Below are 24,357 nucleotides of genomic sequence, written 5' to 3' on the forward strand. Positions count from 1 at the left end.
ATCCAAAATTTCTTCAAAGTGTTGTCGAAGGTAGATTGCGTTGTAAAGCTTTTCGGACATAGGCCTTCATAAATCAAAATATTGAATACAGAAGTTGGGATATTATGTTGAAATTGATGTTGCAGAGGCAAATTGGGAACAAAGTGTGCATCTGCCTCTCGGAAGGATATCAATAAGATTGAACGAGTGCAGGAAAAAATTACAAGGTGTTGTCAGGACTTGAGGGCCTGAGATATAGGGAAAGTTTGAATAGGTCAAAACTGCCATAGAGCGCAGGATGTACCAGGAGAGATGTGATAGAGGTATACAAATTTATAAAAGGTATAATGAGGGTAGATGCAAACAGGCATCTATTACTGAGGTTGGGTGAGACGGGAATTAGAGGTTATGAATTAAGGATGAAAGAGGAAAGAAAATTTGAGGGAGAACTTCTTCACTGAGAGGCTGGTGAGAGTATGGAATGAGCTGCCACCGGAAGTGGTATATGTGCATTTGATTTGAACATTTAAAAGCAATTCGGATAAGTACATGAATGGGAGAGGTATGGATGTCTCTAGTCGGTGTGCAGATCAATGCCACTAGACATATAATAGGTCAGTGTGGACATGATGGGCCGAACAGCCTGTTGCTGTAGTGTAGAGTTTGATGGCTACGGCTAAATCAAATTATTACCGGGTCACTGTTGATTTTCCCTGGGGCAATCCCTGGTGAACCGAAGCATGTTCACACTTCAATGCCAGGCTCCATGAGGATCCAGTGTCAGCCTACAGCCAGGAATTGACAGTGAGGAGCTGCACTATTTCAGGGCGTTTATGCATGTGTGAAAGACCAAAGCCAAACGGCAGTAATTCAGCGAAGGAATTTTGGATTGAAATTGTCAGTTGTCTCCTGTGGAATGTTAGGGTTGGGGATAATGTTGGGCTCTTCACTAAAATTCAGTCTGGTGAGCAACAGGTAAATGTGTCCCAGTAACACGAGGATCATTATAAAGGTGTTTCTTGGTAATTCTGTGTTAGCTGCAGACGCTTGGAATATTACTAATTGTATTATTTTGCAGTTCTCTGTGTTGTGGTAATTACAAACTCCAAATGGAACAGTCACAAGGAACAGAAGGTAACTGAACCATGAGGCATGTTGGGATACTTGATCAAATGCAAGAGGGTCAGCAATTGAAAAGAGAGACGATATTCAGTATTGCCTGTTCAATTGACGATGGGATTGAAGGTAGACTCGAGAAATGAGCTGAGAATTAAGTCACTATATATTTGACTTTTCGGAAACCCCAGGGTAATCAAGAGAGTCTGGTGATGGCCATTAAGGTCGAGCATGGGGAACATGATGTGATGTCAGACTGAGTGGTGTAAAGTGGTTCTCTGCCCACTTGCAATGTCCGTCAAGTGTCATTTCACCAAATACACATCTCAATCATTGTCTGTAATTTAGTCTGTCTAAAAGAGAATGTGTTCAGAAATATGGACAGAGACTTGTATTGGTTAACAAACGTTCAGGGTTTCTGCAAACGAAAATTCTTTTCTTGATGTTAACCACAAACATTACAGGATTTTTATAGCCCAGAGATGCCGTTACACCGGTTCCATCGGTTTGTGATTGATTCAGTAGAATCTACACTCAGTCTGTGTTCCTCTCACTTACGTGATACTGTGGCCCGGTGAAGTGATCCTCGCCCATTAGCATGAAGCTGACTCCCTCCACACCCTCCTCAATCGCCTGCTCCAGTCTCTCCATGTAGAATCTCGTCAACTGGAACAGTTGGTGATCCTCACAATTTGACAGGAAGGCGGAGATAGCGGAGATAAGATCCGTAGTCAGTCATAGAACATAAAATAGTAGAGTGTACCATGCGTATGCGGACACGATGCCAATTGAAACCAATCCCAGCTTCAGGAACATGGTCAATATCCCTCCGTTCCCGGCCTACTCATGAGTTCAAACGCCTCTCAGATGCTGCTGAGTATCTGTTTCCAGTCTCTCCCTCGGCAGCTCATTCCAGTCACCGATCACTCTCTGTGGAAAACCTGCATCCGAAATCCCCTTTAAACTTTACCCTCTAACCTTAAACCTATTCACACCAGTACTTGATATTTGCACCGAGTCACAGATTATCGATCATAAATGTATGAATTCTCTGAGATTGAGGCCTCAGTCTCCGACGCTCCAGATGAAGCAATCCAAGCTTGATCGACCTCTCCCGGCAGCAAGTATTCTGTAATCGTGGTGAAACTCATTTGCACCCTCGCCAGAGCTTCCACATCATCTTTCCACACCAGATTTGTGCACAATGCTGAGATTGACTCTGAACCAACGTTCATCCAGTTACAGCATAACTTTGAAAAATACATATTCGCACATCAACTCATCGTTAGCATGCTACCAATTGTGTATCCACTTTCAGGGAGCTATGCACATCCATCACAGGACCCGTCTGTACATCAGCCACCCTAATGGTCCCAGCATTCACTGCGTACATTGCTCGCAAACTTGACCTCCCAAGTTGGAACTCCTCACATTTGCCCAAATTCACTGTACTTGGTGATTTTCTGTTCCAATTTCTAATTGGATGCTTCGCATTTTGACTACAGTCCCAAATTTACACGACCCCGCCGAGACTGTCAATGGACCAATCAGTCCACCTATATGATTTGATATACATATATATAATTAGTTTGAGGAATACATAGTTTATTATTGAACTATTTACATCACACACGATGCATAACGAGACAGTGATCCTTGTGGAGACTACTGGTCACAAGTCTTCACCCAGAAGAATGATCCTCCAGTCCTCACAGACCTGACTCTATTTTATGTGCCCAAGACAACACTGAAATCAATGTACAAAGTCTCCGTTGAAGATTCCTCAACCGCAACGGCGATTGTTCGTTTCCCACTGTAGGTGCTACCTGACCTGCTGAGTTCCTCCACCATTGTGTGCATTGCCTTCTCTACTTACTCTTTTGTTTTACTTTAATCTTATTCGCAAACGACATTCATTGCCCCGATAGCCCACTCAGATTCTCTGTTTAAAATTTCTCCTGTTCACAGTTTCCCACACCCAGCCCGTTCTCCCACAATATAACGTTCCTTAACTGGGCCACAGAAAACAGATACCGGGAAACTCCCCTCACCTCCATTGAGCAACAACCCGAAAATCCGGGGAGAATTCACCATTGCCCTTCAAAACAGAAAACACCATCTATTTCTCTCACTGGCTGTCGGAGGCATTTCCCACATCAGGGCGTACCAAATACTGACGGAAATTCTGTCTGTTCCCTGGACTGTTACATTGCCCGCTCTTGTATTTCTATCTGAGTTTCACCCACACCCACTGTTTTTTCCCAGCAGCTCCTTTTCCTTTCTCTCAGGTGAAGATCTGCATAGTGAGCGGAGTGATTCGACCATTCCCTTTCTTAGGTCCCTTCGCTGGACCTAATGAATTGTTCCAGTGTTCAATGTCGCATTACCAGTACGATCAATGAAGGAAGTGTTGCTATGTGTCCTTTTAGCGACTAAATTTATTCCTCTGAACTTATGACGATTTGGCTACGCGTGTACCAGGATGACAGAGTTTTAATGAGAAAGAGGCCAGTGAGCATACCTGTTTCCATTCTGACTCTGACTGTCGTTGGTTGAATGTCGTTGTTTGTCTGCCGTCCGGGTAGAAGAAAACACCACCTGCTGGCGATGATCTGAATTACACAATTAAAAAATAACTATGAGTCAGTTACTCTGTCCTTCAAATTTAAAATACTTCTGTAAGGTCGTTGCTCAGTCTCCCACATTCCAGGTGGGAAATACGTAGAGTGACCATTCTCTTCCCAGAATTGAGGCCTTCTGGCCTTGACAACAGACTCGAAAATCTCTGTACTCTTTCCACTTTAACCAAGCCTTTTCAAACATATAGCGGCTAGAACTATACTTTGTACTGCAAACACGGTCTCACCAACGACTTACACAACGGCGCCATACAGGCTAACACAACGTTTTACAGGTCGAACAACCCGATTGCAATTCCCGCCGCTCCCAGAAGCAGAAGACATCAAAAAGAGATGGCGTGAATACATAAAAGAATTGTACAGGAAATATTTCAACAGCGAAGCCACCTGCAGTGACTCCCTCGTCGATCTAGAGCCGGGCATTCTGGAAGTGAAGTCGAATGCGCGATAGAAAAAAAATACTAATAATAAGGCTGCAGGATGTGACAGGAGTCCAGTTGAATTGCTTAAAACTTTAAAAGGTGATGATGGAAAAGTGTTGTATGTAGTTTGTCAGCTGATCTGGTAAATGGTAAATGGCCTTTAGACTGGGAAAAAAAAAACAGTTTATATCCCAATTTCCAAGGGCCAACAGGCTCCGGGACAGCTTCTTTCACCAGTCCATCAGACTAATTAACTCATGTTGATTTGAGTACTGTATACTCTATTATATGGACTGTTCAATTTATTACAAATTACTTTGTTTGCACATTGCACATTTAGACCTAGACGTAGCATAAAGATTTTTAACTCCTCATGTATGTGAAGAATGTAAGAAATCAATTCAATTCAAAATTGCTAATTTTGTACATTATTTTACAAATCAATGGCATTAATAATGAATTTGAGAGATCTCGACACTGTCACACATATCCCTCTTGTCACAGGCTTCCATTCGCTAAAACCATCTTCTGTCATCTCCCTCTGTTTCTTGTTCTCGAGCCCGGTGTGAATCCACAACGCCAGCTCCCCGTGACTCCCACGTGACCGAACCTTCCCGATCAGCTGCCATGCGGGATCTTGTTACAGACTTTACCAAAGTTCAGATGAACAACATCACTGCCCAACTTCACCCAACTCTCTAGTTAACTCTTAAATAATCTCCAAAATACTTGACAGATATGATGTCCTATTGGGTAGCGTAGATGGTGATTTCCCCATAACCAACGCCCAACCCCCCGGGATTTCAGCTTCACTGCAGACTGAGTAAATTCCGATCCCAGCTGTCGAATTACCAACCTGGACTGTAGCCCGTATAGTGCCAGATCCATATCCTCAGAGTCACCAGCCCAATATTATCACCCATACAAAGACGCCTTGGTGCCGGCAATTTGCCGTGGTGCTCCTGCCATTTCCAATTCACAAACTAAGGTGGAATTGGAACCTAATGACCCTCTGCCGGGGCCGGTGCTCAGGCTGGTTCCCCGGTCTGTATAGAGGATGCGGATATACTTCAGCCTGACCCCAGCAGCTAAACCGAGCGCATTTGATCAAAATCTTCCTGCTGTGTGGGATCTTGCAGCGTAAGAGGAACAAAATGTAAAATTATAAAGTAGAAAATGCTGGGAACTCAGTACATCAGACTACATCTCTGAAAGGACAAATGGTGGAAGACCCAGTTCCAGAACTGAGACAGTCCAAGATGCTGCCGATCTGCTGAGCGTTTCCAGTATTTTCTCCTCCTTACTTTAAATTTCCTGCAACTGTAGTATTTTCTCCCTCTTCATTTTAATGCACAGATAGTAACTGATTGTAAAATATCAGCAGCACCCTAAACTGTAAATGCCAACCCACCCAACCAATTTCTGAGTTCTGAGGTAATTCTGACCCTGGTATAACACACCCCACAGTGTTCACAGCATCCTTTCCTCCCACTATCATTCTGTTACATTTGCCCCGAGGCCACTGTCTCTACCCCGAGGGGCGGTTACAACAGGGCGATAAAAAATTGCAACACTTGCTACAGCTCTGACGAGCTGTTACCCTGGAAACGGAGGAAGTGGCTCACTGAGAATAACCGAAAAAGGAAATAACAAACTCAACATCAAATGCTATGAGTTCCATTATGATAAAGATTAACACTGCAGCCATTTTGTAACGGTGAAACTAAAATTGAAATGGCTGCTTTTACCCTGCCCCGTGTTGTGTTCAACCAATCCTATAAAAGATGAAAAACAAAACTTCGCAATGTAGACAAAGTTTTAAAGAGAGATTGCTGAAATATATCTTTGTAGCAATAGGATACAGGCTGGGCAAAGGTTGAACAAGATGGTTGATATACATCACTGAGATGATGGGATACAGGCTGGACAGAGATTGAACATGATGGTTGATATATATCATTGAGGTGGTGGGATGCAGACTGGACAGAGGTTGAACAAGATGGTTGATATATATCATTGAGGTGATGGGATACAGGCTGGACAGAGATTGAACATGATGGTTGATATATATCATTGAGGTGGTGGGATACAGACTGGACAGAGGTTGAACAAGATGGTTGATATATATCACTGAGGTGGTGGGATACAGGCTGGACTGAGGTTGAACAAGATGGTTGATATATATCATTGAGGTGGTGGGATACAGACTGGACAGAGGTTGAACAAGATGGTTGATATATATCACTGAGATGATGGGATACAGGCTGGACCGAGGTTGAACAAGATGGTTGATATATATCATTGCTGCAATAGGATACAGACTGGACAGATGTTGAACAGGATACGCAGGGGATGAGCAGTTGGATCCAGATGGCGATGGGGATGAAACCCAGATAAACGAAAAAGAAAAACTTAATTTTCGCATTAACAGGGCCGGATATCGGGAAACACTGTAAGCATTTCGGCAAGTCGTAGTCATGGAAAGAAGATGTAAATAAACTTCCCAGTCCCCCCAGAGGACGTGAGAGATCTGAATCTCACTGTCCCGTCTGAACGGGGGAAAGATGAAACTACTGATACACGTGGAGGTGTCTCCCGAGGGAGCAATTACTCTGTTTAACCCTCTGTCTGCAACAACACAACGGTCCGAACGGACGCTTCCAGTGTGCTGGAAATATGTAAAACTGTTCTCGACCCCAGGCGTCGATCCAGGTGAAGTTTGGATCCGATACCGGGCCGGGTGATCGAGGTAAAGTTCAGCAGGTACATCCTAATGGATGGGTTCAGTCTCGGCATCACCACCTCATCCCGCTCCTGGGACCAGAACACCAGGGGCTGAGCGGCGGCTCACCTCAGGCGATTCGGTGAGAAGGTCCCATAACCCGGAACCGACCAAGACAGTTTGTATCCAAGGAGCCAGACGAGGCCGCCAGTTCGGGAAAGTTAACGTGAGTCTCTGCCCAACGTCAGGTTCCCCCCTGCCCCGGGATCGGATTCAGTACTCACCGATGGCAAATTATCGGTCACGTCCACCCCTAATGACCGGGCTCAATACTCACCGATAAGAACTTGATCAATTTGTCCCGGAGACAGCGAGCGGACCACCCGCTCCCAGCAGACGACGCTTCAACAGAGAACGGAAAGAAAACCCCCGCCCACCCGGAGACTGTGAGAGCGGGGGCGGGGCCTCGGAAGCGAAAACCTGAGATACTGCCGATCTGTGTTTGAAATGGGAGCTGGAAACGGGATCAGTTGACGGGTGGAAGGTCTCCCATCTGAACCGGTGACTCTGCTCCTCGCCCCACACACGCTGCCCGACCTACTTGCCGCATTTTATGCGTTATTTCATATTTACATCAGCTACATTTTTTGTTTTTCCCTCTGTATCTTCCCCCTCGCCATCGCTCCACCTCCCGGTTCTCAGAGTACGGGTTCGATTCCCAACCCGGTACGATACACAATTCCTACCCGAAAAGGCCGTATATGGGGATAAGTATCTGGAGGAAGATTAGTGTAGAGGGATGAATGAATAAGGGAATTGTGGAGGGAGCGACCCCTGTTTGTGACATCCTAAACAAATTTGCATAAATGCAATCCCTACATTCATTAGTTATCTCTTTATTGCAACATAAACGTCATATATTCCATACAGTGGATGCTCAAGGCATCCGGGCCTCCACACCGGCTCCTGAGGTCACTGAGGGGCAGTGACCAGAGAGCGATAAAAATGTTCAACACTCTGCAGCTCTGGTGGGCTGTTACCCTGGTGATGGAGGAAGTGGTTCAGCAGAACTAACTGAAAATAGGAAATAAGGAACAACCTCACATGCTCTGCGTTTAATTGTGACAAAGATGAAAACTGAGCTCTCAGCCATTTTGCAATGGGGGAGATAAAATTATATTGGGAATTTTAACCCTGTCTCAAGGTGCCTCCAGTAAATCTGTTAGTAGTTTCATCTCTACAGAACTTCCAGCAGTGCCGAAGCTGTTCCAAAATCAAAACACGTTGTTGTTTGCGGCCGGTCTGTTCCAGATGTCAACTATAGGATATTTACAAAGGACATCATACAGTACATTGTGGTGGTAACCATTAAGTGTCCTTCTTTGTTCAGTTAAGTGGTCAAAAATTCCATTATATTCTATTGTCTACAAATAACCTATAACTACGATCAACCCCAGGCATTGTTACCGCTGATATTCATATCCTGCTACTGGACAGACTGATGGAAGAGAAGGACCCCAGATACAACTGAATAAATTGAAATTGCGATCTCAGACTCCCCTACTGTTGAAAACATCTTGCCCCTATCACTCTATCCAGTCCTCAGGATTTCATTGACATTTCTGTTGCCAGAGAAATGTCTGTTGAAAACTCCTCCATTGAGAACATTCTCAGATACACCATCTTTCAATGCATTGTGGTGATAACCATTCAGGGTCCTTATTTATTCAATTAAGTAGTTAAAATACCATTATATTCTTGTGCCTGCAATTAACATATAACTACGATCAACATTAGGCATTGATACAGGTGATATTCAGATCCTGTTACTGGACAGAAGTATGGAAGATAATGTCCCCATATACAACTGAATACATTGAGATTGTGATCTCAGATCCTAGACTCCTCTCCTGTTTAAAACATTATGTCCCTGTCACTTTATCCAGTCTTCAGGATTTCATTGACATTTCTGTTCCCAGAGTCACCACCCCTCCATTGAGAACAGGCACAGAGACACAAAATGCCCCTCATACATAAAACTTTTCATTCCAGACTGATTCTTGTGATATTTGCAAACAACAATTGAAATGAGCACACTTCCACGAATAACGGACAAGTTGGTGGCAGGATCATTTATTGAAAGAAACTGAGCTTTCCTTACTGCTCTGTTAACAGTCACGAAATATCTCCCGATGTTCAGTGTGCCTATCTATGCATGGAGCCGAAAGAGATGGGAGAGATTTTCAACAAATTCTCTGTGCCTGTGTTTCCTTGGGATACAGGAAATGACTGTAGAAATGACGAAAGCCAGTCAAGTCATGGATTGTGTGCGGATTACACAAGCGGTGCTTGCTGTACCGGGATAAATTAAGATGGATAAATTCCCAAGAATAGGATGGAAACTGCAGGAGACCTGCCGGACACGGATGATGCTGGTACTTAAGGAGTAGAGTTACAGGGGTAGGTTGAACAGGTACGAAATTGTTTCCCTGAAGCACAGGAGAATGAGGGGAGATGCCAGGTGCTGTTCCCGAACTTTTTAATACCGTGGATCCCTACCATTAACGGGAGAGTCTGCGGATCCCAGGTTGGGAACCCCTGCTACAGGTAAATAAACCTATGATGGTAGAAATAGGGTGAATGCAGGAAGGGCATTGCCCCTCATGTTGTGTGTGGTCATAGGTTTAGGGAAAAAAGTGAAATATTTAAGGGGAATTGGAGTAGGAACTATTTCACTCAGAGAGTGGCACGGAAGCAGTTGCAGGTTGCAAATGCAGCATATAGGAGAAGTTTGTATGGGTACATGGATATCGTAATGTTCGAAAACGCTGCAAATACAAGAAACACTCTGGAAATAAAGAATATCTGTGGAGAGGAACAAAGTTAATGCTTCAGTTCCAACCCCTTGTGTCGGAATGGTTTCAACATTTTCTGATTTGATTTCAGGTCCCCAGCATCTTGAATGTTTCTTTAATTTCCAGCTGCTCACGGACAGACGACAGTGAGTGGAAATTTTCAAACACGGTGAGAATACGGAATCCGAGGTAGATAACCAACGATGCAAACACTGAATAGCTCGTCCCAGATACTCACTAACTCTGTGTGTTGAGATTAGCTCCATGTCTATTTGATCTCTCCGCTCAATTGTATCTGTGCCTTTTGGTTTTGGACTTTCCAACCCTGAGGAACAATCCTTGGTACATTTGACTGGGCATCAACGGCTTTGCAGACTACGTCAGGAAAAATAGCTCTGACTGTAACAGTGATGAGGCACCCCCCCCCCCTCGTGCTCTAATCAATGCTTCAAGGCACCCAACACAAACCAGCCCCGAAAACTACCCCTTCCTACGTTTGAACAGATTTCAATAGGTACATTTAATGTCAGGAAAATGTATACGATATACATCCTGAAATTATTTTTTTCTTCGCAAACATCCATGAAAACAAAGGAGTGCCCCAAAGAATAAATGACAGTTAAATGTTAGAACCCCAAAGCCACCCAAGCTCCCCCTTCCATGCATAAGCAGCAGAAAAGCAACAACACCTCACCACCAGCAAAAAACAAGCATCGGCAACCCCCACCGAACAAAAAGCATCAATAAAAACACAGACTTGCAGTACCCCAAAGACTACTCGTTCACCCGGTAATAATTCGACATACCACAGGCTCTCTCTCTCTCTCACTCACTCTCTCTCTCTCTCTCTCTCTCTCTCTCTCTCTCTCTCTCTCTCTCTCTCTCTCTCTCTCTCTCTCTCTCTCCTCTCTCTCTCTCTCTCTCTCTCTCTCTCTCTCTCACACACACACACACACACCCTCTCACTCTCCCTTTCTCTCCCTCCCTCTCTCCCTCTCTCTCTCCCTCCCTCCCCTCCCCAATAGGGGAAAAATAAGTTGTCGCCATTTCAGAGGTGAGCAGCCACTCTCTGTGACAACAATGAAAAGACTCAGCCAAGATTCAACCCCTGTCAGGCTACCGAGCCAGAAATCATCCCAGGCCGAGTGCTCCGGCAGTGTGGACACCAGCTCACTGATGACTTCACAGCCATCGTCAACACTTCACTCATCCAGGCTTCACATCGGCCAGCATCATCCCTGCAACAAATAATTCTACACCGTCAGAATGAAACGACTACCGCCGGGTGGAACTGCCACCAATCATGACAAAGAGTGTGAAACGGCTGGTAATGACACATGTCGACAACTCCAATCCTGCGCACAGGTCACTCACCAATATTCCTAGTGAAAGAACCGCTCTGTAACAAACTCCAACTCACCCATCTAAATACAGTCCTGTGCAACTGGGTGTTGGACTACTGAATCAACCGTCTTCAGATAGTCAGGATGTACAACCGCTCCTCACTCCCAATCATCCTCAACACAGGCTGTGTGCTGAGCCCATTGCTGTACACTCTGTTCACACATGACCACACGGCCAAACACCCGGGGAATCACATTGTCAAGTTCGTCAAAGACACGACAGTTGTTGAGTCTATCACATATCAATGAGATGACATACAAAAGAGAAGGGCTCAAGGCCTGGTACACATTCACCCACAAACTCACCCCACCACACCCCCATTACCACGAGTTTAACATATCCTGTCACTAACAATATGTACATGACACTGCTTTGCCTTACGTCACTTTATGGATATACCACAAATGTTTTAAGCCATGATATGTGTTTTTATATAATTGTTATATTTATCTCTTTGTGATTTTTGTTTCTGCATGAGATCCACAGTAACAATTATTTCGTTCTCCTTTTCAACAATTTACTGGAATGACATTAAAGAAATCCTGAATCTTGAACCCTGGGGAGAATACCATGACCAACCACATTATCTACACACCCTCCTGATTTTATAAACTGCGACAATGTTACCCCCATTCTCCTGTGAAATAAAGATACAGCTCGGCCAACCACTCTCTATAACTCGGCCCTCTAGTCCAGACAGCATCTTGTCCAATCTCTTCTGCGCCCTCTCCAGCTTGATGATGGCTTTCCTACAATAGCATGAAAAAAAAACACAGTACCTCATTCATTGGTCTTACCAACAATTTATATAACTACAATAAACTGTGCACAATAGAGAACTCAATGCCCTAAATGATGCAGGCCGGCATGACTAAAACCTTCTTTTCCACCTTCTGTACTTGCACCTCGACTTTAGTGTTAGTGTTGAACTCTGAATGGCCGAGACACTGCAGCATATTACTGGCAACAAGGACTCCTGGGCGAGTTACTGCTTGAGCTGTAATCCTGGGAAACATAGGGCGTATGGAACTGTCAGTATCTGGGATATGGCCCGAGTCAGAACTTCCACAGATGGGGACTGGATGTTCCTCCTTTCACAATGAATCAAAAGGTTTGGTGTGCAGGTCATTGGTTGTGGGGAAATTTCTGATCACACCACTCACTGTGAGATGTGGGGACGATGTGAGGATTCGGGGGGTCAGTGAGTGGCAGATCCAGCTGTGTGACCCTGTGAGCTTGGGTCCTGAGATATCACAGTTTTAGATCCAAGTACAATGGACCCGGGGTTCAAGCTTCCCATGTTTATGAGGTGTTGAGCCAGTATTTCTGTTCTGGGTTCAGATGTTTGTTTCTGGAGTTTCTTTGGAAGTAATGACTGCTATAATGAGGGGAGGATGTGTTACCATTCTATTTCTCACAAGGAGAGGCTGCGAGTAAATGGGCTGCACTGTGTTTACAACAGTAGAAATAGACCCGTGAGTTCGGTGTTCAAACTGTGTTTGGAAATTCCGCCCCCCTTCCCCGACTGTCACCTGTCTGTCAGTCGGTGGAAATCAGGCAGAATCTCAAGATGCTGGTAGTCTGCTCTAAAAACGGGAAATAGTTGAAGCTATTCTGACTTACGGTTGAGAACCCAAATCACTGACTTTGTTCCTGTGGAAATGGACCTGTGCACAGGCGCTTGCTTAGTGATTCTTAGTGGGACAGTAAAGGAACCACAGTTTTCCCGTGAATTATCCTGGTACCACTTTCCCTGTTGTTCATGGAAATGTGTTCAGTACAACTGCTGCTCACATGGTTCACAAGAGTCATCTCAGGAATGAGGGGGTTTCTGTCTGACAAACATTTGATGACTCTGGGCCTGTACTCTATGGATTTCAGAAGTATAGAGGTGGACGGGATCCTAATTAAACCCACAGAATGCTGGACAGCCTGGATACAGTGGATATGGAGAGGAAGTTTCCATCGGACGGAGAGTCTGCGAGCTGAGAGGACAGCCTCAAAATAAAGAAGTTTCCCTTTAAACCTGATATAAGAGAAACTTCCTCAGCCAAAGAGTGTTCGACCTGTGGAGTTTGTTGCAACAGATAGTGGTTGAGGCTGTGATTTGGTATATTTATGGCAATATATTATTGATCACTAGAGTAGAAATCATGTTTTATTAGCCAGAACTACTATACGATTAATTCAATACAGCACGAGGCATGGTTAAAAGCAGCCTTTCCGATTTTAGATTCATCATTTCAAAATGACAGCCGTGTTAATTTTTGTCACAATGTAACTCACAAAGCGTAATTTGTTATTTCCTTTTTCAGTTACATTTGTTGGGCCACTTCGCCCGTTTCCATGGTAACAAACCACTAACACTGCAAGAAATGTTACATAATTTCCTCGCTCTGTGTTCACCTCCACTCAGCGTAGAGGCAGTAACCTCGGGAGCAAATGCAACAGAATGATAGTGGGAGTAAAGGGTGCTGTGAACATTGGCTATACCGAATGAACTGAGAATATAGAACTATAGAAAATCTGCAGCATAATACACAAGCCCTTCGGCCAACTGTGCTGTGCGAAACATGTACTTACTTCAGAAATTTCCTAGGGATACGCATAGCACCCCACTTTTCTAAGATCCATGTACATATCCAAGATGCTCTTAAAAGACCCTACTCTATGTGGTCGAACTGTGGAGATTGTTACAACAGATAGTGATTGGGGCTGTCACTGGGTATATTTACGGCAGAGGTTCATATATTATTGATCATTTTTGTTAGCCAGAACTATTAGAGGAGCAATTGAATACAGCACGTTAAAAGCAGTCTTTACAATTTTAGATTCTTCGATTCAAAATGGCTGCAGTTTTAAACTTTGTCATAATGAAACTCACAGCATATGATGCTGAGTTTGTTATTTCCCTTTTCGGTTATTTTTGGTGAGCCACTTTCTCCGTTTCCAGGGTAACAGCCCACCAGAGCTGCAAGAAGAGTTGTACATTTTTTTTTATCGCTCTGTGTTCACCGCCTCTCAGGGTAGAGAGTGGCCTCAGGAGCAAATGAAACAGCATGATAGTGAGAGGAAAGGATGCTGTGAGCATTGACTGTATGATATGAACTAAGAATATAGAAATTTAGAAAATCTGTAGCATAATACACAAGCCCTTCGGCCAACAGTGTTTTCCGAAACATCTACTTACTTCAGAAATTTTCTGGGGTTACCCATGGTCCCCTACTTGTCTAAGATCCATGTACATATCCAAGATCCTCTAAAAAGACCCTAACCTATCGGCCTCTACCACCATCGCCGGCAGAGCTATCCACGTACACACCACTGTCTGGGTAAAAGAAAACTACATACCCCTGACATCGCCTAGGTACCTACTTCCAAGGCCCTTAAAACTGTGCCCTTTCGTGTTAGCCATTTCAGCCCTGAGAAAAAGCCTCACATGATCGGTGTTCTCATCATCTTATACACCTCTATCAGTTCACCTCACATCCCCTATCTCTCCACGGAGAAAATGCCAAGTTAACTCAACTTTTTCTCAGAATGCATGCTCCACAATCCAGGAAACATTCATATAAATCTCTTCTGCGCACTTTCTATAGTTGCCACATCCTTCGGGTAGTGAGGTAACCAGAACTGAGCACAGTACTCCAGTTGTGTCTGACCAGCATCCGATATAGCCGTAAAATCACCTCTTGGCTCTTGAACACATTCCTACGGTGATGAAGGCCAATGCAACGTATGCTTTGAGTGTCCTGTAGACTCGGACCGCAAGATCCCTCTAATCCTCCACACTGCCAAGTGTCTTGCCATTAATACTATATTCTGCCATCATATTTGACCTACCAAATTGAACCATCTCACACTAAGCTGGGTTGAACTCCATCTGCTACTTCTGAGCCCAGTTTTGCATCCAACCGAGGTCCCGCTGTGACCTCGACAGCCCTCCACAATATCCACAACACCTGTAAATTTTGTGTCATCAGCAAATGTACTAACCTATGCCTACATTTCCTCATTCAGTTCCTTTATAAAAATTACGCAGAGAACGGGCGCCATAACAGACCCTTGAGGCACTGGGCACTGCACCGATCACTGCCCTCCATGAATAATATGACCTGTCTACAACTACTCTTTGCCTTCTGTAGACAAACCAGTTCTTGATCCACAAAGCAAGGTATCCTTGGACCCCGTGCCTCCTTACTTTTTCAGGGAAATCACCGACTACGCCACACAGTGGGACATCGTACCTCTCAAATATTATCGGTGAAGCAGGGCAGTGATTTTTGTCTAAATGGACCTTGGTGAAGCATCGAACAAGATCCTGGAAGGTTCGGTCACGTGGGCTTCACGGGGAGCTTGCGAGGTGGATTCACACCGGGCTCGATGACAGGCAGCAGAGGGCGATGACTGAAGTTGGATTTTGCGAATGGAGGCCTGTGACGAGTGGGATGTGTGTGTCAGAATTTGGACCTCTATAATTCATTATTCGTGCCATTGAGTTGGCATGAATGTTAGTAAGTCTGATACTAAGTTTGCAAGTCTGTTTCATATCGCAACAGGTTACAATGACTTTCAAGAGGACCTTGTGTCAGTGCTAGGCAAGATCCCACAGTGCAAGAAGACAGTGATCAAAGATAGCTTAGCCGCTGAGACAAACTGAAGTGTATCCGTATCCTCTCACAATCTACAGCCCGGTAAACCAGCCTGAACAACAGCGCAGGCAGAAGGTCCTTAGGATCCCCTCTCACCTTAGATTGTGAATCGAAAATGGGAGGAGCACAACGGCAAATCGCCGGCAACAAAGCAACTGTGACTGGGTTATAATGTAGGGATGAAGTCTCTAAGAACATGCAACTCACAGTATATGGACTTCAATCCGGGCTGGTCATTCTACAGCTCCGGTTGGAATTTCCTCAATCTGCAGTGAAGCTGAGGTTTCGGGTGGTTAGACAGTGGTTATGGGGAAATCACCGACCACAATTCCCATTGGGACCTCATACCTCTCAAATATTTTGGGACATCATACCTCACAAATATTCTGGAGATGTCCGAAAAGGTAACGATGGAGATAGATGACGTAGGGTAGAGATTTTGTCTAAATGGACTTCGGTAAAGCCCTTAATAGGATCCTGCGTGGCAGCTCATCTGCAAGGTTGGGTCACGTGGGATTCGCGGGGACCTTGCGAGGTGGATTCACAGCGGGTTCAATGACAGGAAGCAGAGGGAGATGACTGAAATTGGATTTAGCGAATGGAGGCCTGTGACGAGTGGGATATGCGTGTCAGTATTGAGACCTCTGTAATTCATTATTCATGCCATTGATTTGACATGAATGTATCTGGCACCGTTAGCAAGTTTGATAGTAAATTTGAGAGTCTTTTTTCATATTCCGACAGGTTACAAATAATTTCAAGGGGCCCTTGAGTCAGTTATAGAGATAGGCTGAGAAATGGCAAATGGTTTCGACTTGGATAAGTGAGAGATGGTGACTTTTGGCAGTCAAACCAGGGTGGGACAGGTATAGTGAATGGGAGGGCATGGAGTGTTGTGGATCAGAGAGATCTGGGAGTACAGGAGTACCGTTCACTGAAAGTGGACGGGCAAGTATAGAGGGTGGAAAAGAAGGATTTAATCATGCTGGCCTTCATCAGTTAGGCATTGAATTCTCGATTATGGACATTATAGTGTAGTTATATAAATTGTTGGTAAGACTACACCGAAAATTAAATACGTGTTTTCTTTTCATACTATCGTAGGAAAGCCATTATCAGGGCGCAGAAGAGTTTGTTTAAGATGCTGCCTGGATTACAGGGCCGAGTTATAGGGAGTGGTTGGCCGAGCTGGATCTTTATTCCACAGGAGAATGGCGGTAACATTATCGGAGTTTATAAAATCAGGAGGGTGTACAGATAATGTGGGTGGTCGTGGTATTCTCCCCAGGGTTCAATACACAGGATTGTTTAATGTCAATCCAGTGAACTGTTGTAAAGGGGAACATAAATCATTGTTGCTGTGGATCTCATGCAGGAACAAAAATCGCAGAGATAAAATATCAGAATTATATAAAAACATGTCATAGCTTAAAACATTGGTAGTATGTCCATAAAGTGACGTTAGGCACAGGAGTATCTGTACATATGGTGGGTGCCAGGAAATGTTAAACTCGTGGTAATGAGGGTGTGGTGGGGTGAGTTTGTGGGTTGGGGTGTACCCGGCCTTGAGCCCTTCTCTCTCTATGTCATCTCATTGATATGTGATGGACCCCACAACTGTCGTGTCTTTGGCGATCTTGACAATGTGATTCCCCGGGTGTTTGGCCGTGTGGTCATGTGTGAACAGAGTGTACAGCAATGGGCTCAGCACACAGCCTGTGTTGAGGATGATTGGGAGTGAGGAGCAGTTCTACATCCTGACTTTCTGAAGCCGGATGGTTCAGTAGTCCAACACCCAGTTGCACAGGGCTGTATTTAGATGGTAGAGTTGGAATTTGGTACAGAGCGGTTCTGTCAGTAAGAATATTGGTGAGTAACCAATGCGGCAGGATTGGAGTTATTGATGTGTGTCATTCCCGGCCGTTTCACTCTCTTTGTGATGATTGGTGGCAGTTCCACCCGGCGGTAGTCGTTTTATTCTGAAGCTGTAGAGTTCTTTGGTGCAGGGATGATGCTGGCCGATGTGAAGCCTGCATTAGTGAAGTGTTGACGATGGCCGTGAAGTCATCAGTGAGCTGGTGCCCACACTGACGGAGCACTCGGCCTGGGATGTTTCTGCCCCGGCAGCCTCACAGGGGTTGGATCTCGGCAGAGTCTGTTCATTGTTGTTACAGAGAGTGGCTGCTCACCTGTGAAATTATGACACCTTTTTCCCTTATTTGGAGGGGGGAGAGGTGGGAGAGAGAGGGGGAGAAAGAGAGGGGGAGGGAGAGAGGGGAAGGGAGAGCGAGAGAGGGAGGGAGAGAGAGAGTGTGTCAGAATGAGACAGAGGTGAGAGAGAGGGAGAGAGACAGGGTGCGAGAGAGAGAGAGGGAGAGAGAGAAAGAGAGAGAGGCGGAGAGAGGGAAAGAGAGGAGAAGAGAGTGTGAGAGCGAGGGTGAGAGAGAGAGGGTGAGAGAGAGTGACACACACACTGTGGTATTTCGAATTATCAGGTGAACGAGTAGTCTTTGGGGTTCTGCAAGTCTGTGTCCTTAGTGATGCTTTGCTGCGCGCTTGATTGTTCGATGGCGGTTGCCGATGCTTTCTTTTGCTCGGGGGGGGGGAGTGGTTGTTGCTTTGCTGCTGCTTACGCATGGGAGGGGGAGCTTGGGGGGTGGGATTTGGGGTTCTAACATTTAACTGTCATTCATTCTTCAGGGCACTCCTCTGTTTTCATAGATGTTTGCGAAGAAAGATAATTTCAGGATGTATATTTTATACACTTCTTTGATATTAAGTGTACCTATTGCAATCTATTCAAACGTAGGAGTGGGTAGCTTTCGTGGCTGGTTTGTGTTGGGTGCCTCGAAGCACGGGGGGCCGGGGAGGTGGTATCACTGGTACAGTCAAAGCTTTTTTTTCTAACGTAGTCTGTATTGCCTTTGATGTCTAGTCAATATATATCAAGGATTGTTTCTCGGGGTTGGGGAGTCCAAACCCTAAGAGCACAGATACAATGGAGCGGAGAGGCCAGAGATGCCTGAGGGGTAATCTCAAGACACAGAACGAGTGAGTGTCTGGAACGAACTGTTCAGTGTTTGCATTGTTGTTTATCTACCCTGGGTTCAGTATTCTCTCCGTGTTTGGAAATCCCCACTCACTGTCGTCCGTCTGTGAGCAGCTGGAAATTAAAGAAACAGTCAAGTTGATTTGATTTGAAATCAAATCAGAAAATGTTTGAAACCATTCCGACATAGGGGGTTGGAGCATTAACTTTGTTCCTCTCCACTGATATTCTTTATCTGTAGAGTGTTCCTTGAGCTTGCAGGATTCTCGAACATTAAGTTGGAATGATTTAGTCTCCTGGTAAATAGACTTGTGTAGGACATTCAATTTAAATTCGCCATTTCACAGCACCGAAACAGGGCTTTCGGCCCATCTAGACTGTGCCTTCCTCTGCCTGATCCCATCCACATGCACCCAGACCATATCCCTGAACACCTCCCTCATCCATGCGCCCATACAAACTTCTCCTATTTGCATTTGAAACCTGCATCCGCATTCATGTCACCCTCTGAGTGAGATTGTTCCTACTCCGATTCCAGTTTAATATTTCACTTTTTGCCCCAAACCCATGACCACACTGAACATGAGGGGCAAAACCCTACCTGCATTCACCCTATTTCTACCATCATAGTTGTCTTTACCTCTAGCCGGGGTTCCCAACCTGGGGCCCACAAACCCTCCAGTTAATGGTAGGGATCCATGACAAACAAAAAAATTGGGAACCCGTGCTAGTATCTCCCCTCATTCTCCTGTGTTTCAGGGAATCAATTTCTAACCTGTTCAACCGACCCCTGTAACTCTACTCCTTAAATACCAGCAACATCCGTGTCCGGCAGGGCTCCTGCAGCCTCTACCCTATTCGTGGGGATTTATCTATCCTAATTTACCTCAAGACAGCAAGCACCTGTTGTGTAATCCGTACACAATGCATGATCTGGCCGGCTTTCGTCATTTCCACAGTCTCTTCCTGTCTCCCAAGGAAACACAGGCACACAGAATTTGTTGAAAATCTCTCCCATCTCTTTCGGCTCTATGCACAGATTGGCACACTGAACATCGGGAGATATCTTGTGACCGTTAACAGGGCAGTAAGGAAAGCACAGTTTCTCCCAATAAATTATCCTGCACCAATTCGTGGAAATGTGCTCATTACAGTTGTTGTTTACAAATTTCACAAGGGTGATTATGGAATGAAAAGTTTTATGTATGACGGGCATTTTGTGTCTCTGGGCCTATTCTCAATGGAGGGGTGGTGACTCTGGGAACAGAAATGTCAATGAAATCCTGAGTGCTGGATAGAGTGATAGGACAAGATGTTTTAAACAGGAGAGGAGTCTAGGATCTGAGATCACACTCTCAATGTATTCAGTTGTATATAGGGACATTATCTTCCATACTTCTGTCCAGTAACAGGATCTGAATATCACCTATATGAATGCCTAGTGTTGATCGTAGTTATAGGTTAATTGCAGGCACAAGAATATAATGGCATTTTAACTACTTAATTGAATAAATAAGGACCCTTAATGGTTATCACCACAATGCATTGTGTGAGGCCCTTTGTAAATATCCTATATTTCACATTTGGAACAGACATTTCGCATCCAACAATTTGTTTTGAGTTTGTAACAGCTTCGGCACTGCTTTAAGTTCTGTAGAGATTAAACTACTAACAGATTTAATGGAGGCACCTCGAGACAGGGTTAAAACAGCCATTAGAATTGTAGTTTCCCAATTACAAAATGGCTGAGAGCTCAGCATTCATCTTTGTCACAATGAAACTCAAAAGTATGTGAGGTTGTTCCTTATTTCCTATTTTCAGTTAGTTCTGCTGAGCCACTTCCTCCATCACCAGGGTAACAGCCCAGCAGAGCTACAGAGTGTTGAACATTGTTATCGCTCTCTGGTCGCCGCCCCTCAGTGACCTCAGGAGCCGGTGTGGAGGCCCGGATGCCTTGAGCATCCACTGTATGGAATATATGATATTTAAGTTGCAATAGAGAGATAACTAATGAATGTAGGGATTGCATTGATACAAATCTGTTCAGGATGTCACAAACAGGGGTCAACAGGGACCACTCCCTCCACAATCCCCTTGTTCATTCACCCCTCCTCACTAATTTTCCTCCAGATACTTATCCCTGCATACGGCCTAAGTGCTACACCTACCCGTACCCCTCCTCCCTCAGCTCCATTCAGACACAAAACAGTCCTTCCAGGTGAGGCAACACTTCACTGCGAATCTACTGAGGTCATCTGTTGTGTCCGGTGCTCCCGATGCGGCCTCCTTTACATTGGTGAGACCCGCCATCAATTGGGAGACCGTTTTGTCGAGCATCTCTGTATCATCTGCCACAAGGGGGACTTCGCAGTGGCCAAACATTTCAATTCTGATTCCCATTCCGACGTCTCGATCAATGGCCTCCTCGTGTGCCAAGATGAGACCACCCAGAGGGTGGAGGAGCAACACCTTATATTCCATCCGGGTACCCTCCAACCTAATTGAATGGATATTGAGTTCTCCTTCCACTAAACAAATCCCCCCCACCCCCTTCTCTATTCCCCACTCTGAAGTTTCATTTCTGCTCACCAGTCTATTACTTCCCCCCGGGTCTCCTCTTTCCCTTTGTCCTATTGACAATGCTCCAATTCTTTCATCTCCTGCCCTTGACCCGCTCATGACTTGACTTCACCTATCAGCTTCCAGTTCGCCATTTTCCCTTCCCCGACCTTTATATTCAGATCACTTCTCCACCCCCCATCCCTCAGTAATGAAAAAGGCTCGTGGTCCAAAATGTGGACTATTTACTCTTCCCCATAGATACTGCCTGTTGTGCTGAGTTCCTCCAGCATTCTCTGTGTGTTGCCTTGGATTTCCAGCCTTTGCAAGCTTTCTACTGTTTAAGTATGATAAATACCGTAACAATTATTTGGGTTTTGTTGAGATTGTACCTGGAATATGGTGTAAAATCCCGCTCGCCATACTAACACGGGTTACACAGACCAAAGAACAAACTGCCCGAGGAACTCAGTGGGTCGGGCAGCATCTGTGGAGGGAAATGGACCGTCAACATTTCGGGCCGAGACCCTCCCTCTGGACTGAGAGTGGACGGGAAATAGTCAGAGAAAAGAGGTGAGGGGTGGGGATGGGGCAAGAACTGGGGAGTGAGAGGTGGATCCAGGTGAGGGGGAGGTGGGAAAATGAAAATAGTGACAGAGGGTGGGAGGTGAGTGGTTGGGGCAACACGGGGCTGCAGAAATGGAATTTAATTCCATGGAGTATTAACAAAAAGGTTATCGAGTATATGGTTTAGAGATTTACCACACTGATTCCTGGAGGACGACGAAGTTTCACTGATCGTCTTCACTTAAAACAGAGGGCGGCAGATGTGTGGGGACCGAGGGGATTGAGGAAATGAGGACCGGGCAGAAACATGTGGCTGAAATGGGAGAGCAGGTTCCATCTTGTTGATGGTTAGAGGGGCTGAATGGCATTCTCCTGCTGTTTCTCACTTGATGTTTCAGTGATCCTGTCCAGTGAGGCTGGAGGAATGTGAATAATATTATTACTTATAATGATAGAAGTGATTTGAATGAAACCTTTTCGGGTCTGACTTGTGTATCGGATCGGGATGGGAATCGAACCCGTAACTCCGAGATCGGAGAGGTGGAGCGATGGGGACGCCAAAGGTACCGAGGGCAAAATAAAAAATGTAGCTGGTGTAAATATGAAATAACGTGTAAAATGCGTTATCGGTATGGTTAAAATGCGGTAGGTCGGGCAGTGTGTGAGGGGCGAGGAGCAGAGTCATCGGTTCAGACGGGAGACCCTCCACCCGACAAGTTTCTCGCTCCCATTTCAAACGCAGATCTGCAGCATCCGCTGTTTACGCTTCCGAGGCCCCGCCCCCGCTCTCACAGTCTCCGGATGGGCGGGGTTTTCGTTCCGTTCTCTGTAGAAGCGGATCGTCGGCGTGGAGCCGGTGGACCTATCGCTGTCTGCGGGGCAAATTGATCAAGTTCCCATCGGTCAATATTGTGGCGGGTCCCTCGGGGTGAACGCGACCGACAATTTCCCATCGGTGAGTACTGAAGCCGATCCCGGGGGAGGGGAACCTGATGTTGGGCAGAGATTCCCGTCAACGTCCCTGAACTGGCGGCCTCGTCCCGCTTCCTGGACACAACCTGCCGTGGTCGGTCCGGGTTATGGGACCTTCACACCGAAACGACTGAGATGAGCCGCCGCTCAGCCCCTGGTGTTCTGGTCCCAGGAGCGGGATGAGGTAGTGATGCCGAGACTGAACCCATCCATTAAGATGTACCTGGTGAACTTTACCTCCATCACCCGGCCCGGTATCTGATCCAAACTCCACCTGGATCGACGCCTGGGGTCGATAATTGTTTTACATATTTCCAGCACACTGGAAGCGGCCGTTCAGCCCGTTCTGTTCTTGCAGACTCGAGGGTTAAACAGAGTAATCGCACCCTCGGGAGACTCCTCCACGTGTATGAGTAGTTTCATCTTTCCCCGTTCAGACAGGACAGTGAGATCCAGATCGCACGTCCTCTCGGGGGACTAGGAAGATAAATTCCGTCTTCGTTCCATTGCTACGACTTGCCGAAATGCTGACAGTGTTTCCCGATGTCTGGCCCTATTAATGCGAGAGTTAAGTCTTGTTCATGTTTGCTCAGCCTGTATCCCAATGCCGCAATGATATATTTCAGCAATCTCTCTTCTAAACTTTGTCTTCCTTGTGAAGTTTTGTATTTGCACCTTTCTCTTTATTTATTTGTTTGTTTGTTTATTTATTTAGTTAGTTAGCTAGTTAGTTAATTAGTTAGTTAGTTATTGTTCGCTAGGAATACCAAAGGTTTAGTTGGACACAACACGTGGCAGGGTAAAAGCAACCATTTCAATTTTTGATTCACCGTTACAAAATGGCTGCAGTGTTAATCTTTGTCATAATGGAGCTCATAGTATTTGATGTTGAGTTTGTTATTTCCTTTTTCGGTTATTTTCGTGAGCCATTTTCTCTGTTTCCAGGGTAATGGCCCGTCAGAGCTGCAGCAAGTGTTGCAGTTTTTATCGCTCTGTGGTCACCGCCTCTCAGCGTAGAGACAGTGGCCTCGGGAACAAATGTAACAGAGTGATAGTGGGAGGAAAGGATGCTGTGAGCATTGGCTGTATGGGATGCACTACACCAGGGTCAGAATGAATTCAGAATTAACAAATTGTTAGGGGTGGGGTGGCATTTACAGTTCAGGGTGGCAATCAGTTACTATCTGTGCATTAAAATGAAGAGGGAGAAAATACTACAGTTGCAGGAAATTTAAAGTAAGGAGGAGAAAATACTGGAGACGCTCAGCAGATCGGCAGCATCTTGGACAGTCTCGGTTCTGGAACTGGGTCTTCCACCATTTGTCCTTTCAGAGATGTAGTCTGATGTACTGAGCTCCCAGCATTTTCTACTTTATAATTTTACATTTCGTTCCTGCTACACTGCAGGAAACATGGCAGCC

At 45.3% G+C, this 24,357-nt stretch overlaps 2 protein-coding genes across 2 annotated transcripts in view; one reads left to right on the top strand and one right to left on the bottom strand.

The window, feature by feature from the left end:
* Positions 1 to 24,357, bottom strand: part of LOC140722539 (NACHT, LRR and PYD domains-containing protein 3-like) — a 333,835-nt gene that overhangs the window by 229,306 nt on the left and 80,172 nt on the right. The gene's annotated exons all lie outside the window — the stretch shown is intronic.
* The window catches only part of LOC140722582 (NACHT, LRR and PYD domains-containing protein 3-like), a 43,271-nt gene continuing 41,712 nt past the window's right edge, over positions 22,799 to 24,357 (top strand). The window contains exon 1 of the mRNA XM_073037298.1: positions 22,799 to 22,919. The gene's annotated coding sequence lies outside the window, so the exon portion shown is untranslated. The remainder of the gene's footprint in view (positions 22,920 to 24,357) is intronic.

The sequence above is a fragment of the Hemitrygon akajei genome, unplaced genomic scaffold (genome assembly GCF_048418815.1).
Source record: "Hemitrygon akajei unplaced genomic scaffold, sHemAka1.3 Scf000080, whole genome shotgun sequence".
NCBI classification, from domain to species: domain Eukaryota; kingdom Metazoa; phylum Chordata; class Chondrichthyes; order Myliobatiformes; family Dasyatidae; genus Hemitrygon; species Hemitrygon akajei.